The sequence below is a fragment of the Dermacentor silvarum genome, chromosome 4, assembly GCF_013339745.2.
Source record: "Dermacentor silvarum isolate Dsil-2018 chromosome 4, BIME_Dsil_1.4, whole genome shotgun sequence".
Taxonomy (NCBI): Eukaryota; Metazoa; Arthropoda; class Arachnida; order Ixodida; family Ixodidae; genus Dermacentor; species Dermacentor silvarum.
In genome coordinates this window covers 228,227,154-228,240,828 of record NC_051157.2, presented here as the reverse complement: position 1 = coordinate 228,240,828, position 13,675 = coordinate 228,227,154, and the positions used below count along the sequence as shown (strand labels likewise).

At 51.6% G+C, this 13,675-nt stretch overlaps 1 protein-coding gene across 1 annotated transcript in view; it reads right to left on the bottom strand.

Moving 5' to 3' along the window:
- The window catches only part of LOC119451027 (DNA mismatch repair protein Msh6), a 383,914-nt gene that overhangs the window by 108,098 nt on the left and 262,141 nt on the right, over positions 1-13,675 (bottom strand). The gene's annotated exons all lie outside the window — the stretch shown is intronic.

Genomic DNA, 13,675 nt, shown 5'->3' with positions numbered 1-13,675 from the left:
TTTAGAGCCAGAGAGCTGCCCGATCCGCTGGACGATGATGTCGTGCGATTTTCGTTTTCGCCGGGCTCCAAGCACCTTCGCTCAGTTACAACCCCGGAGCAACAAGCGGAGCATCTTAGTGAGGACATGCAATGAACGCAGACTGTTGTCTTCGAAGCAGGTAATGGGACTGCCGAAAACTAGAAAAACTTTAATGGCACTTTTTTCTTCTTTCTGGGGTTTTACGTGCGAAAACCAGTTCTAATTATGAGGCTCGCCGTAGTGGAGGGTTCCGGATTAATTTTGACCACCTGGGGTTCTTTAACGTGCCCTACAACACAAGCACACGGGCGTTTTTGCATTTCGCAATGGCACTTTTAGTGCTGCAAGATGGAGGATGAAGTGGTAAGCTGTGCATGTGTACGTACATGCACATGTTTTCTGCGTCATATGCCTTGTTTCTGGTTTTCAGTATGCATTCACAAATAACTGTACATTCTCAAAAATCGTTTAGTGCAAGAAGCCTAGGTCGACTGAAATGGGACTAACTTAAATGCTCACGAATTTACCACACTTATAACAAAATGAAACCTGTAGCGTTGGGCACGAGATTGCAATCCATAATAGGCCTCTGTTAATTCGTAAATGCTTTTAGAATGTGGCCGAAACTTCATACATGCATGCACGGAAATCACTAACTTTTCTGCAATTCTGCTCTGCGATACCGATACGTTACCGATATGAATGCTCACATGCCGCCGCGGTGGCTCAGCGGTTACGATGCCCGGTTGCTGACCCGAAAGACGGCTGTCGCATTTCGATCGAAGCGAAATGCTAGAGGTCCGCGTACTGTGCAATGTCAGTGCAACGTTAAAGAGCCACAGGTGGTCGAAATTATCCGGAGCCTTCCACTGCGGCGTCCGTCATAGCCTAAGTCGCTTTGGGACGTTAAACACGATAAACCAGTGCGCACATGTACCTAGGTAGTAAAGCTGCAGAAGTGCACTTGTGCCCCAGATACGAAAAACATTAAAATAAAACGGCGGCAGCATGGCACCCGCTAAACAATAATTTTAACTCATGCTCGTAGCGTGGCAATCCACGCCGAGGCAAGAAACTGGACAAGTGGGCAAACTCGGGGCGAGAGTCGGGCTGCTCTCGCGTGAGTTACATGACATACGGCCAGAGCAATCGTGCAGTAGGACTTTTATTATTCAGCATTATAGCAGTCCGGCTACTCCACGTAGTAACGTACCTTGGATGAAGTGAGCAGAGCAAATCTGGGAGCTCTTGGTAGGCTCCCAGATTTGAAAAACACCATTGAGGAGTAAACGTAATGAAAACAGTCGATGCTCCAAGAGCTACTCGCCATCACAAAACACACTGAATGCCACAAGTCGCACGTATATCGATAAAATAACACAGAATATGCGCAGGACGAGTGCGCGAGCGAACAAATACCAGCAAAAACGAGCAAAAGAAACGGCTACCAGAACGGCTACCGTGCACAGCGTTGCCAGAGCGCGGTGGCGCTGGATGAAACCGTCTATACGGAGGCTGTTTGTGCCACGGCTACCGGAAGTTTCCTAGGAGCGCCGGATGCCGGTGCACAGCGTTGCCAGAGCGCGGTGGCGCTGGATGAAACCGTCTATTAAAAGCATGCAGTACACTTCCAATATCACCACGCGCAGTGGAACGGAAACATGAAGATACTTATCAAAATAGGGTTGGCAGCGACAGCTGTGAATGTGGTGTACGATGACCGTGGAGGAGATTTGGTGGTACTGTATTACGAAACTGAGTGCAGGTCGGCATTTTCCCGTGAGACGGGTGAGTATTGCGGTGAAGCGGCCACGGCCGGCGGCTACTGTTCTCGATTGTGAGCGCCTTCCGCATTTTCTTGTTTACAAGGGATCTAGCAGCAGATCTATCCGAAAATAAAGCGTTGGTGCCAAAAGATGGTGTTTTCCGGGAACGCATTAACCGGTAAAAAATAAGCATAACTCTGTTGGGTCGTTTTTTGTGTTCGCAATAAGCGAGGTAAAGCAAATGCAAATAAATCTCGAGCAATAACTGAATGGCATAAATGAGAGACTAAAACTGTTGAGCAAAAGCTGGCTGTTACGCAAAGATCGAATTAACTTCATTTAGTCAACGCGGAAGCCGCCCGTTTAGAAGCAAGCGACCTCGAAGACGCCTGGACAAGTTTCAAGACCGTTCGAGGCATGAAAACTTGATTTTTTATGGTTTCAAGGATATGCAATCTGAATCTTGGTCCGAATGAAAAAAAAAAAAAAAAACAGTTTGTGAAGTTCTGTCCTCGGCATTTGACACGTAGCTGTCTGAGGATGCCATTTAACAGGCACATAGGCAGGGGAAATTCATTCTTGAGAAATGTCGCCCTGTTGTTGCCAAGTTTTCAAGTTTTAAATTACAAGTGTTCTGTCTGCTCAGTCAAGGCTTTTAAAAAAAATTCAGGTTTTCAAATCTCCGGGGATTTCTGCATTGCCATTTGCACTTCACGTAAGAAACTGTATGAATTTGGAAAGGCAAATGGCCAGCAGTTCTCTGTTCACTATAGGTTATTCATCAACATAAGTGCTACACTTATTTCCCGTCATGTGGCAGCGTATGCGAAATAAACACGAACGGTAGTGAAATGCCACAAGCAAAAAACACTACTGCTCCATCTGCTGAACAAGCCTCTTCTTCAGCGTAGCTATCGGCCTGTGAACAACAGGTTGATAAGGGTTACATTCACAATGTTTCTTTTCTTAAATGTATGCAGCATTATGAACAAGAAAACGGACTTGTCCTCCCTTACCGACACGTGTAATGCTCACATAATAGCACTCATCAAAACGTGGCTGTTGCCAAATGTTCATCATCTTCAGCCTATAGGCCTTATGCGAAATTGCGGCCATCTGTCTGTCAAGTATATGTTTTTTATTACGGGAAGTCCTCGGCGTATGCACGCATGCACACACACACACATGCACGCACACGCATGCACGCAGTCTGCGTTCCGTCCCGCCACACCGCATGCGGCTTGCTCCGCCGATTACTTTACTCACTCAGTTTGTTGTCGTGCGCTCCATGCATGCCGACCGCGCACACATGCCTTCCATGTTCTCCCTGCCTGGCACACACCGTTGCCCACCGTCCCATGCCTCTGCTACTCTAAACAGTTGCCTACCGTCTCGTGCCACCTGGCGTTGGACTGGTATCCTCACAGATTCCCCCCCCCCCCCCTTTTATTCTGTGAAGGCATATGATAAAGGCTCAGCTGGGCTGCATTAGCGAGGCCTTTGTTTCCCTGTAGCCGGGTCTCCGAGTCTGTAGGTATTGCTTCCAATGCGTGCAGTCACTCCAAATGGCCCTATGCGTCGAGGAGCAAACTTGGCTGTGGATCCAATGGCTGCCTTACTTAGCGGGTGTGCGTCCCGGAGAACCAAGTCTCCAGCCTGGAAGGTAGCTGGAGTGCGCTTTTAGATGCGAGAGCATCTTATGCTCGGGGCAGTGTCTTTTCTGCGGCGTCCGCATCCATACTCCGCATGCGCAACTCTTCCTCATTCTCCTCTCCTACGCAGGTGTGTGCTCTCCTCCTCCCCTCTCTGCCACAGGTGCGGCACAGCAAATCATTGCATGTAACTCTCTCTCTCACTCTCTAAGGGTACGCCGGTAGGCGGCGCAAGTGTCGCGGCGCAGTATAAAGCGCGCGTTCGCTGTGCTTCCGTCATTCTCTCTCCGTGCAACGATGTGCGAAAACGCCATGAACACTGTCAACGTCGGCGCTAGTTGCAGCGGCAGCGCCACCGCCGCAGAGCAGAGGAAGGCTCGGGAAGCCGAATGTTAACGTCGGCAAGCGGACCCCGAACTTCGGGATCGTCTTCAATATACCGCGCGCACTAACGTTAGGAATCACGTACGATCTCTAAATAAAGACGCAACAACCCTGTACAAACGTCTCCTCTCTTCTCAATACATTCTCTCACTCTAACTTTCATTGGGCTGTGTTGCCAAGTGTCAATGGCATATCGGCATCTGTTTCAACCACAAAGGGCCTGTTCAGGTCAGGCAATACCACAGCCACCTCTCCTGCCAGCGTTAGCCTCAGAGTCTCGAATGCTGTCTGTTACTCGGCACCCCAAACCCAATGGGCACCTCTCTCGAGGAGAGCTGTCACGGGTCTGGCTTTGTCAGAAAACCAGGGGATAAAATTTCTGTAGTATCCCACAACGCCCAAAAACATTTGGAGCTCCTTGACTTTTTTGAGGCATGGGAACTCTGCAACCGCTCGCACCTTGTCCGGGTCAGGTTGACATTTGCCTGGAGAGATTGCATGTCCAAGGAACTTTAATGCCTGTTCACAGCATGCAACTTTGCTGGGATTGATTGTCAGACCTGCAGAGCCAATTCTTCGCAGTACTTCATCGATATGTTGTAGGTGGTCCTCAAAAGTCTCTGAATAAATGAGCACATCGTCAAGAAATGCCATGCAGTAGTTGTGTTTTATGGCTTCTAAACACTTTATCCATGAGAGACTGAAATGTTGCCGGCCCACCTGCTACCCCAAATGGCACTCGCTGAAATTGAAACACTCCTCTATGGCACCGGAATGCAGTCTCCTTGGGAACATCTTCGGGAGCAATCGACACTTGAAAGAAGCCCTGAGCAAGGTTGAGGCTCGTGAACCACCTAGCGTGGCCGAACTGAGCCAGTACCCAGTCTGTGCGGGGCATGGGGTATACTGGCACAGTTGTGATTGCATTTAAGGGTCTGCAGTCGACCACCAAGGCGATATCCTCCAGTTTTCTTCTTTACTAATACAGGGGCACTGGCCCAGGAACCGGAGCAGGGCTCAATGAGGCCTTGGTCCAGCAAATCTTGGATACACCCATCACGAATTTCTCTCTTTTGGCTGTTAACCGGGTGCAGCTTGCATCTAACCGGTAGGTCGCTGCCTGTGTCTATTTTGTGAACCACTAGGGACGTGCAACCTGGCAGAGTTGTAAAAATATGGTTATGGTCTGCAAGGATGTTATTAAGTTTCTGCTTCTGCTCCTCCCGAAGGTTCTCTAGACTACACTCGCCACTCTCAGTGGTATTGACGCACATGGCCATGTATTGGCGCACAGGCGCACATGGCCGCTTCAGTGCCTTTTTAAATTTGACGAGCCCATATGGGTTATAGTGCAGTGACCATCTGCCAAGGCCCATGTGGAGAGAAACACCTGCCACCTCAAGAACAAGGACAACATTGTGACACAGCTCTGGCCAAAGAAGAAAACGCTGCTTCACCTGGACCCACCTTGCCAACGAATACGACAGCGAACCGATTGCGCATTTTGTGACCAGCCCTGAGCAAGCCTCAGGGTTCATGCTTCTTCCCTGAAGGTGGCTCCCGCGCACTTGGCCGCTGCAATGGCACGGCTACCTATTAAGCTCACGCTTGCCCCAGTGTCCATGAGTGCATGAAGGACACTGTCACCAATCAACAGTTCAAGCAGTGGTTCTTTATTGCCAGCTGTTGCGAGCACTTGCAAGGACGTCGCGTGGCTGTCGGCCGGAGAAGCGGCTACGCTCGTCCATTTCCCAGGCAATCTGCTTGTAGGTGTCCTGGTGAATTGCAGTGAAAACAGCGGGGTTGGCTGCATCGTCTAGCAGTAGCGCATTGACGTGCAATGTGGCCAAAACTGCCACACCGCCGACATGTGATACTGCAGTTTGGCCGAAGTGTAATTGCCTCGTGTGTTCGGCGCGTGTGTGAACCGCACAGGTGAGGGATTCCACTCCGGGGCTCCAGAGGGAAGCGTCATTGACTGTGGACACTCAGAAGCCGAAACTGCCACAGGCTGCAGCTGCCACTCTCGTTGCTGGGCCGGGAGGGTTTGGTTGGGCGTTGCAGTGGTGTGCGGAGATGAATAAACGAAGGCTAAATCAGCTGCTGCTTGTGCAATACGCAGTAGTGGCACGTAGGCAGGTGATGCCGCGCATTCCATGATAGCAATATCGCATTCCATGATATCGCAGTACTCCGAGTACTTCTACAGAAAGTCTTGCCAGCGAGTGTCGGTCCCGGTAGCCACTGAATTTTGGCAGTGGGACGGGTGCACCTTTAATGTTGAGCGCTGGCCCCGCGCAGGTTGTCTCGTTGGGCCTAGCCATGCCGGTTGTCTCGTCAGGCCTAACCACGTAGTTGAGCGGCGTGGTGCGCAGAACTTGAGCTATATCAGCCGTGAGTCTCTCCCTTTCCATTGTAGTCCTGGAGGTCAAAGCCAACAGTCCTTGGACGATCGAAGAAGGCAGGAGAGGCTGCGCAACTGGCTGGGTGGCACTAGACGATTCTTGGTCCTCCATGTTAGGTCCGGTCGGACGAGCCCCCACTTGTCAAGGACGTTCTTTATTTTGGGAAATCCTCGGCGCACGCACACACACACGCAGTCTGCTTTTTGTCCCGCCGCAGTGCACGCGGCTTGCTCCACCGATTACTTCACTCATTCAGTTCGTTATCACGCACTGCTCGCATGCCAACAGCGCACACACGCCTTCCATGTTCTCCCTGCCTGCTACTCTACACAGTTGACTACCGTTTCGTGCCTGTGTCTCTACGCCACCTGGCGTCAGCCCGGTACCCTCACATGTCGGAGGTCGGACGAAGCTACTGATGCGGCACCATGGTGCAGGCATCTCTCCGAGTCGTATTGCTGTCACTGCTACAACTGTTTGCTTATATGTGCTTTGATTGTAATCAATCTGCGCATAAAAAATGTCAAACGCACTACGCACCTATCCGTGTTACCGGCATGACTTAGTTGACAGTTATTACGTGTCAAGAACTGCCTCAATAATGATAACGAAGCTACAAGTTTGTCACCGAGTCGTATGTGAGCCTAACGTCGTTGAGAACGAAGCAGTGTGCAAGGTAATAAACTTTCTCTTTTTGATTTCAGTGTGGTGTATAAAGCGTTTTCAGCAATATGAATATACTGGGTTCAGTGTGCGAGAAAGAGAGAAATTTATTTACGGCATAACGAGGTCGTTAAATTAGCTTGCAGGTGGTCCGAAGGGTGGTGGCCAATTGCTTGACACGACTAGTTCGGCCCAGTTTGTTACGTCTCCCTGAATCTGGTATCAGTCGTCGACAGGAGTGACTCCCATGTCTGGTGGGAGAGAGTTGGCAGTAGTGAATATGTAGGAGGGTTTCTCTCGCGGTCAGGAGTGCCATGCGGAAAACGAAGAAAGAAGAGAAAGTAAGAATATGATTGAAGGCGCGCAAGAGGAGATTTCAAAAAGGAAGAAGTGAAGCAAGCGTGTGGAGCCGCCATCTTGGAGAAGGGGCGCGGGCATGGAAGCACGTGGTGGCCGGGGCGCAGCGTTTCAGGAGAAGATGGCTGGAGAACGCCACTCTGGGTCCTGCACCAGTACATAGGCGATGCAGCGACGTCCCGCCCGAGTACCAGGCTCGGCGAGCAGCTGACCGCCGCCTCAGGAACTACCGCTGGCCCGGATCTACCACCATGACACGCCAGCATTCACGCCGCTGAACGTGGACATGCGAAGGCTGGCTGCAGCCAGTCACCGTCCCGTCTAGGGATCTAAGCTGGGCTGGTGCGCACCAGGAGCGCCAGCCGGCATGAGTCCCACTCTGCCGGAGCGCGACAGCTCCTCAGCGACTGTGCCTTCGTCACGTCAGCCGGGACATCGGTGACGCCGGACACCAGCGGCGACTGAAACGTCCATATTGCGACGACGGACCACAGACCGGGTGACGCCGATATCTGCCACGAACAGAACCGGCACTGTAAGCTCCCCGACGCAGACGATCGCCTCACAGACGTTGGTTAACGCGGTAGTGGGATCGTAACACGTAGTTGGGGAGGACGCATTTCGTGTGGAATGAGTGTTGGATTTTTAACGTTGTTGCTGTTTAACCTCCTCATTGAGTGATTGTTGTGTGTGTGCGGCACTTTGCATTCATGTGTTCATTCTGCCTGCTCAAGCAAACGTACCAGGCATTGACGTATGCGTGACACTCGCATTCCCAAAGAATGTGATTCTGGGTCGCCTTCATGCTGTTGCAATGTTGGCCGAAGTGGAAAGGCTTTCGTGCACCAAAGCAGGCCTGCAAATACAGTGTGCAAAGGTCATGAAGAGGCTTTCGCGTACGACGCGACCTGGCGCAGCAACGATGGTACGAACAAAAAGCTGTCAGAGCAACGTTTGTTTCAGAAAGTTTCAGTGCAGTAGGGTGGCCACAGGATCGTTCCAAGATGTGTTGATAAATAACACGTTAGGTCAATGAAATTAGCCTTTCACTCTATTGTCTTGGTGCCTACGGTGGTCTTGCGGATCTCACCGCATTGCAGCTAGACTCGATTTTACGACGCCGATGAAACGCTGACGAGAAAGTACCTTGACAAAACCAACAATGGCATACCCATGGTCCGAATGTTATCCCGGAATTTCCCCCAGAACGGCATTTTTTATTTTCATACCAGAAGTGTCAGACACACCTGAAGCCCCAGACAACATTCCATAGCACAAGAATGCTTGAAAAATGGGCACAGTCACGGAGAGAAACAGGATCTGTCAAAACACTGGTGTGAGGAAGCGCCGCTACAGCAGCGAGTGAAGTGACCGTGCCGTTGTGTATGGCTTCAATGCAAACTAAGCGCCCAGAATACACAACATGCACAAAGCTATGAGCCGCCAACGCACCTACACTTCCTAGACTGTGCTCCCAATGCAGATTGCTTTCAAGATACGGCCCACGCAGTTGTTGCCAGAGTACAACGCCGGCCACTATCCCTCCCACCCCCTCCGCCCTCGCTCCTTCGCCGATGCCTCGAACGCAGCGGAAGAAAGTGTGCTTCCTCCCCACTTTTCTTTCTTGCTCGCGTGAGATTTAGTCACGGTCATCGGCTCCCCTCGCACGTTTTCACTTGCACATATAGCATACGGCGCGAGGCGACGGCGCTCTTGAACTTTATATAGAACAGCTATGCGATAAAACCAATTTTAGGGCCACAACGCGCCATAGACACCATCTTTAGTTAGCAAATACGGATCTCAAAGGCCATGCTTTTGCTGGCAGAAACCGAAAATATGTCATAGGTGTCGACCCCGGCACTCTGGGCGGCCAATCCCATCATCAAGCCAAGCCACATGAAAAGTCAAAATGGCCGCTCGGGCCGGCGCGGTTTGCAACACATGATGTGGGAACGGTCCTACAGTTGTGACGCAACAGCGGGGTTACCAATGCATTGGGTTCTATGGGACCTATGCCAGGACTGGCCGAAAACGACATTGCAGCCAAGAGAACCCAGCACCCAAGACCGTAACAGCGGGGTTCTACTGTTGTTGCTTCCGAAAGACTGAAGCGAGAGCTAGGGAAGCTGAAACCAAGCGTCGCAGAAGAAAGCATCCAGAGTTTAGATTGAGGGAAGCCGAGAGTTCGCGTAGGTGAAGAATTGAAGATCCTGAGGCTTGGAACATGGCCGGTTGAATTCATTACGATACTACGCAGAACATCGTGAAGAAATCCTGAGCGCCAGGAAACTAATTATGTGGTTTGCCACTACTTTACTAGGCTTTCCCCAGCTCCGCTGGTCTCTGGTGTTTGCGGTAGCAGAGCCACGCATAATTTTTGCAGCGAAGCTGCATACCTCTCGTTGGTCGGAAAATTCCGTCGCGTTAACACAAAACGACTTTTAACAATTGAAGGCAAACGGCATATCTTGCTTTGCAATCAGGCATACAGCATATATATATATATATATATATATATATATATATATATTGTACCGAAGCACATCGGCACCAGCTCTGTGCCAGCCACTGTGGAAGAAGACGTTGACGATCGTGCGGTTCGCGCTAGGTTGGTTTCGAATGAACCAGCTTGTTTTAACCGCCAAGTTTCATGAAGTCTACCTGCCGAATACTCTTGTCACATTTGGTGGAAGTGCTGGGTCGTCCCTTTCAGCGTCCTGGAACTCCGCAGCCGTACGCTACCATCTGCGTTCGCTATGACCGAGGACGCCGGCCCCTCGCGAGCTGCTCCCGCTCCCACACCTGTCGTGTGCTCTGGGGTGCTGCGTCAGCGTGATCCTCCAGTCTTCAGTGTCGCGACGAACGCTCTTGTTGACACAGGAGCAGCTATTTGTGTCATTAGTGAGTTTCTATGCCGCAAACTGAACAAAGTGACGACTCCGCTTTGTGATATTTCGCTACGCACAGCGAGCTCGCAGCACGTCCAGCCTTCGGCCACCTGCACCGCTCGTGTTTTAATTCAAGATGCGCTCTACGTTGTCGAATTTGTTGTCCTTTCTCATGAGTCGCATGATGTTATCCTGGGTTGGAACTTCCTTTCCGCGCATCATGCAGTTGTCGACTGCGCTCGTGCACAACTCGCCTTGTCTCCGCTTTGTACCACAACCATCGATGACCCTCGCCCGTCTGCTAAAGTGGTTGTTGCTGCTGACGTCGTCATCCCTGCTTTCTCTGTCGCCTTAGTGTCCGTCACCTGTGACGCTGTCCCCAATTCCACTGCACTTTTTGCACCGTCTGAGGAATGTGCGCGTCGCCGGAACCTTGTCCTACCATTTGCAGTCGTCACACTTGATGATGATTCCGGTGCCGTTTACGCGTGCAATCCGTTTCCCTGCCCTTCAACTCTATTACATGGCGAATCTGTTGGGCGCCTCGACATTTTTGATGCCATCTTTCCGTTTGATGCGCCTTGCGATACGACCCCACTGCCTATCGGTGCCGTCACTACTGCCGCCGCTCCCGCCACACCCGACCACGACGTCTTGTTGCGCAGCATCGATAACGCGCTCCGCAAACTTAGCGCGATCAGCTCGTTCAACTGCTTGACCATTTTCGGGCCTCTTTCGACCTCGGCCAACCTTGTTTGGGGCGCACGTCAGCGGTTGTTCACCGTATTGCCACCGGTCGCCATGCTCCACTGCGTCAGCGTCCCTACCGAGTGTCCCAAGCCGAACGCCGCGTCATTAGTGAACAAGTCGATGACATGCTGCAACGTGGTGTGATCGAGCAATCACACAGTCCTTGGGCTTCTCCGGTCGTACTGGTGCGGAAAAAGGACGGCTCAATCAGATTTTGCGTGGATTACCGTCGACTAAACAAGATCACACGTCAGGATGTTTATCCTCTACCACGAATAGACAATGCCCTCGATTGTCTACAAGGTGCCGAATTTTTCTCTTCCCTGATCTTCGATCTGGATACTGGCAAGTGCCGATGGCTGAAGCGGACCGTCCGAAAACGGCTTTTGTGACCCCTGACGGGTTATACGAATTTAATGTGATGCCCTTTGGCCTGTGCAACGCGCCTGCGACTTTCGAGCGGATGATGGACACTATCCTCCGGGGACTTAAGTGGCGTACCTGTCTGTGCTACTTAGACGACATAGTTGTCTTCTCTCCCAATTTTGAATCTCATCTTGATAGCCTCGAGCAAGTTCTTGAGTGTCTCATGGCCGCCTGTTTGCAATTAAACTGGAAACAATGCCATTTTGGTGCCAGACAGCTCACGATTCTAGGCCACGTCGTTTCACAAGAGGGAATCCTGCCAGACCCTGCCAAACTGCGTGCCGTTGCCAAGTTTCCCAAGCCAACCACTCTTAAGGAGATCTGTAGCTTCATCGGCTTGTGCTCTTACTTTCGGCGTTTCATTCATAATTTCGCCTCAATTATCGCCCCCTTGACTCAGATACTTTCCAGCAGCGCTGACCCCTCGGGGTGGACTCCCGATTGTGACGAGTCATTTACGACGCTCCGCCGGCTCCTTACGTCCCCTCCAGTACTGCGCCACTTCGATCCCAATGCGCCTACTGAACTTCACATGGACGCTAGCGGTGTCGGTCTTGGTGCCATTCTCGCCCAACGCAAAGACGGCTATGACGAGTATGTCGTTGCGTATGCCAGCCGTACCCTAACAAAGGCAGAGTCAAATTATTCTGTAACGGAAAAAGAATGTTTGGCAATTATTTGGGCGATCGACAAATTCCGTACTTACCTTTACGGACGCCAGTTTGACATTGTGACTGACCACCATGCATTATGCTGGTTGTCAACTATGAAAGACCCCACTGGCCCCCTCGCTCGTTGGGCTATACGCCTTCAAGAATATGACATACGTGTCATTTATCGCTCGGGACGTAAACATTCAGACGCCAATGCCCTATCCCGTTCTCCGCTGCCTCCTGACTTACTTTGTTTACAAACTTCCACCTGTGATTCGTCGTCCCTCAGCATCACCGACATGCCGGCTGAGCAATGCAAGGATCCCTGGATCGCTTCTCTGCTTGACGTTCTCTCCCACCGTTCGCTTGAATCTGTTTCACGCACCATTCGTCGCCAAGCGCAACACTTTGTTGTTTGTGAAGGCTTGTTGTACCGCCGCAATTACCAGACCGATGGCCGCAGGTGGCTGCTTGTTATCCCGCGTCATCTGCGCTCGGACATATGCACCGCCTTCCACGACGATCCTCGATGCGGCCACGCTGGCGTATTCAAGACCTACTCCCGCCTACGCCTGAGGTATTACTGGCGCGGCATGTATCGATACATTCGCCAGTACGTGCGGTCATGCCTTAAGTGCCAACGCCGCAAGACTCCCCCTCATAGCACCGCGGGACCTCTTCAACCTTTACCGTGCCCTGTACGACCATTTGACCGTGTTGGCATTGATCTTTACGGTCCCCTCCCGAACAATCCTGCAGGCAACTGGTGGATCATTGTCGCCGTCGACCACCTCACACGGTACGCTGAAACATCTGCGCTGCCAGCTGCCACCGCGATAGACGTCGCTCGCTTCCTTCTTCGCCACCTCATTTTGCGACACGGTGCGCCCCGTGAATTATTAAGGGATCGTGGCCGCATCTTCCTCTCAAGCGCTATCGAGGCACTGCTCCAAGAATGACGCATTGTTTACCGCACCACCTCTGCATACCATCCTCAAACCAATGGCATGACGGAGCGTTTCAACCGCACCCTTGGAGATTACCAAGGGTGCGGTTGTGATGTACGTGTCCGATGATCACTCCAATTGGGACCAGGTGCTCCCCTTCGTCACGTACGCCTATAACTCTGCGCCACAAACTACCACCGGCTTCTCTCCTTTCTTTCTTCTATATGGACGTGAACCATCATGTTCCATGGATACCATTCTCCCCTACCGACCCGATGTTTCTGAAGCCACGCCTGTTTCCGAAGCAGCTGCTTACGCTGAAGAGTGTCGTCAACTGGCTCGCTCGTTTACCGCGTAAAACCAAGGTCGCCAAAAATCTCGCCATGACGAATCTGCATCCAGTGTTCACTATTCCCCAGGAATGCTAGTTTGGCTCTGGGTCCCGTCCATTACTCTCGGCCTTTCGACCAAGCTTCTATCGAATTACCATGGTCCCTACCGAGTAGTAGAGCAAACGTCTCCCGTGGACTACATCATCGAGCCGCTCGAGCAATCTTCCGACCACCGCTGCCGAGGGCGTGAAACAGTTCACGTTGCACGGCTGAAACCGTGTTACGACCCTCCTGTGCTGTCATTCCCCTAAGTCGCCAGGTTGGCTCCTTTCTGCGTGGGCAGTGATTGTACCGAAGCACATCGGCACCAGCTCTGTGCCAGCCACTGTGGAAGAAGACGTTGACGATCGTGCGGTTCGCACTAGGTT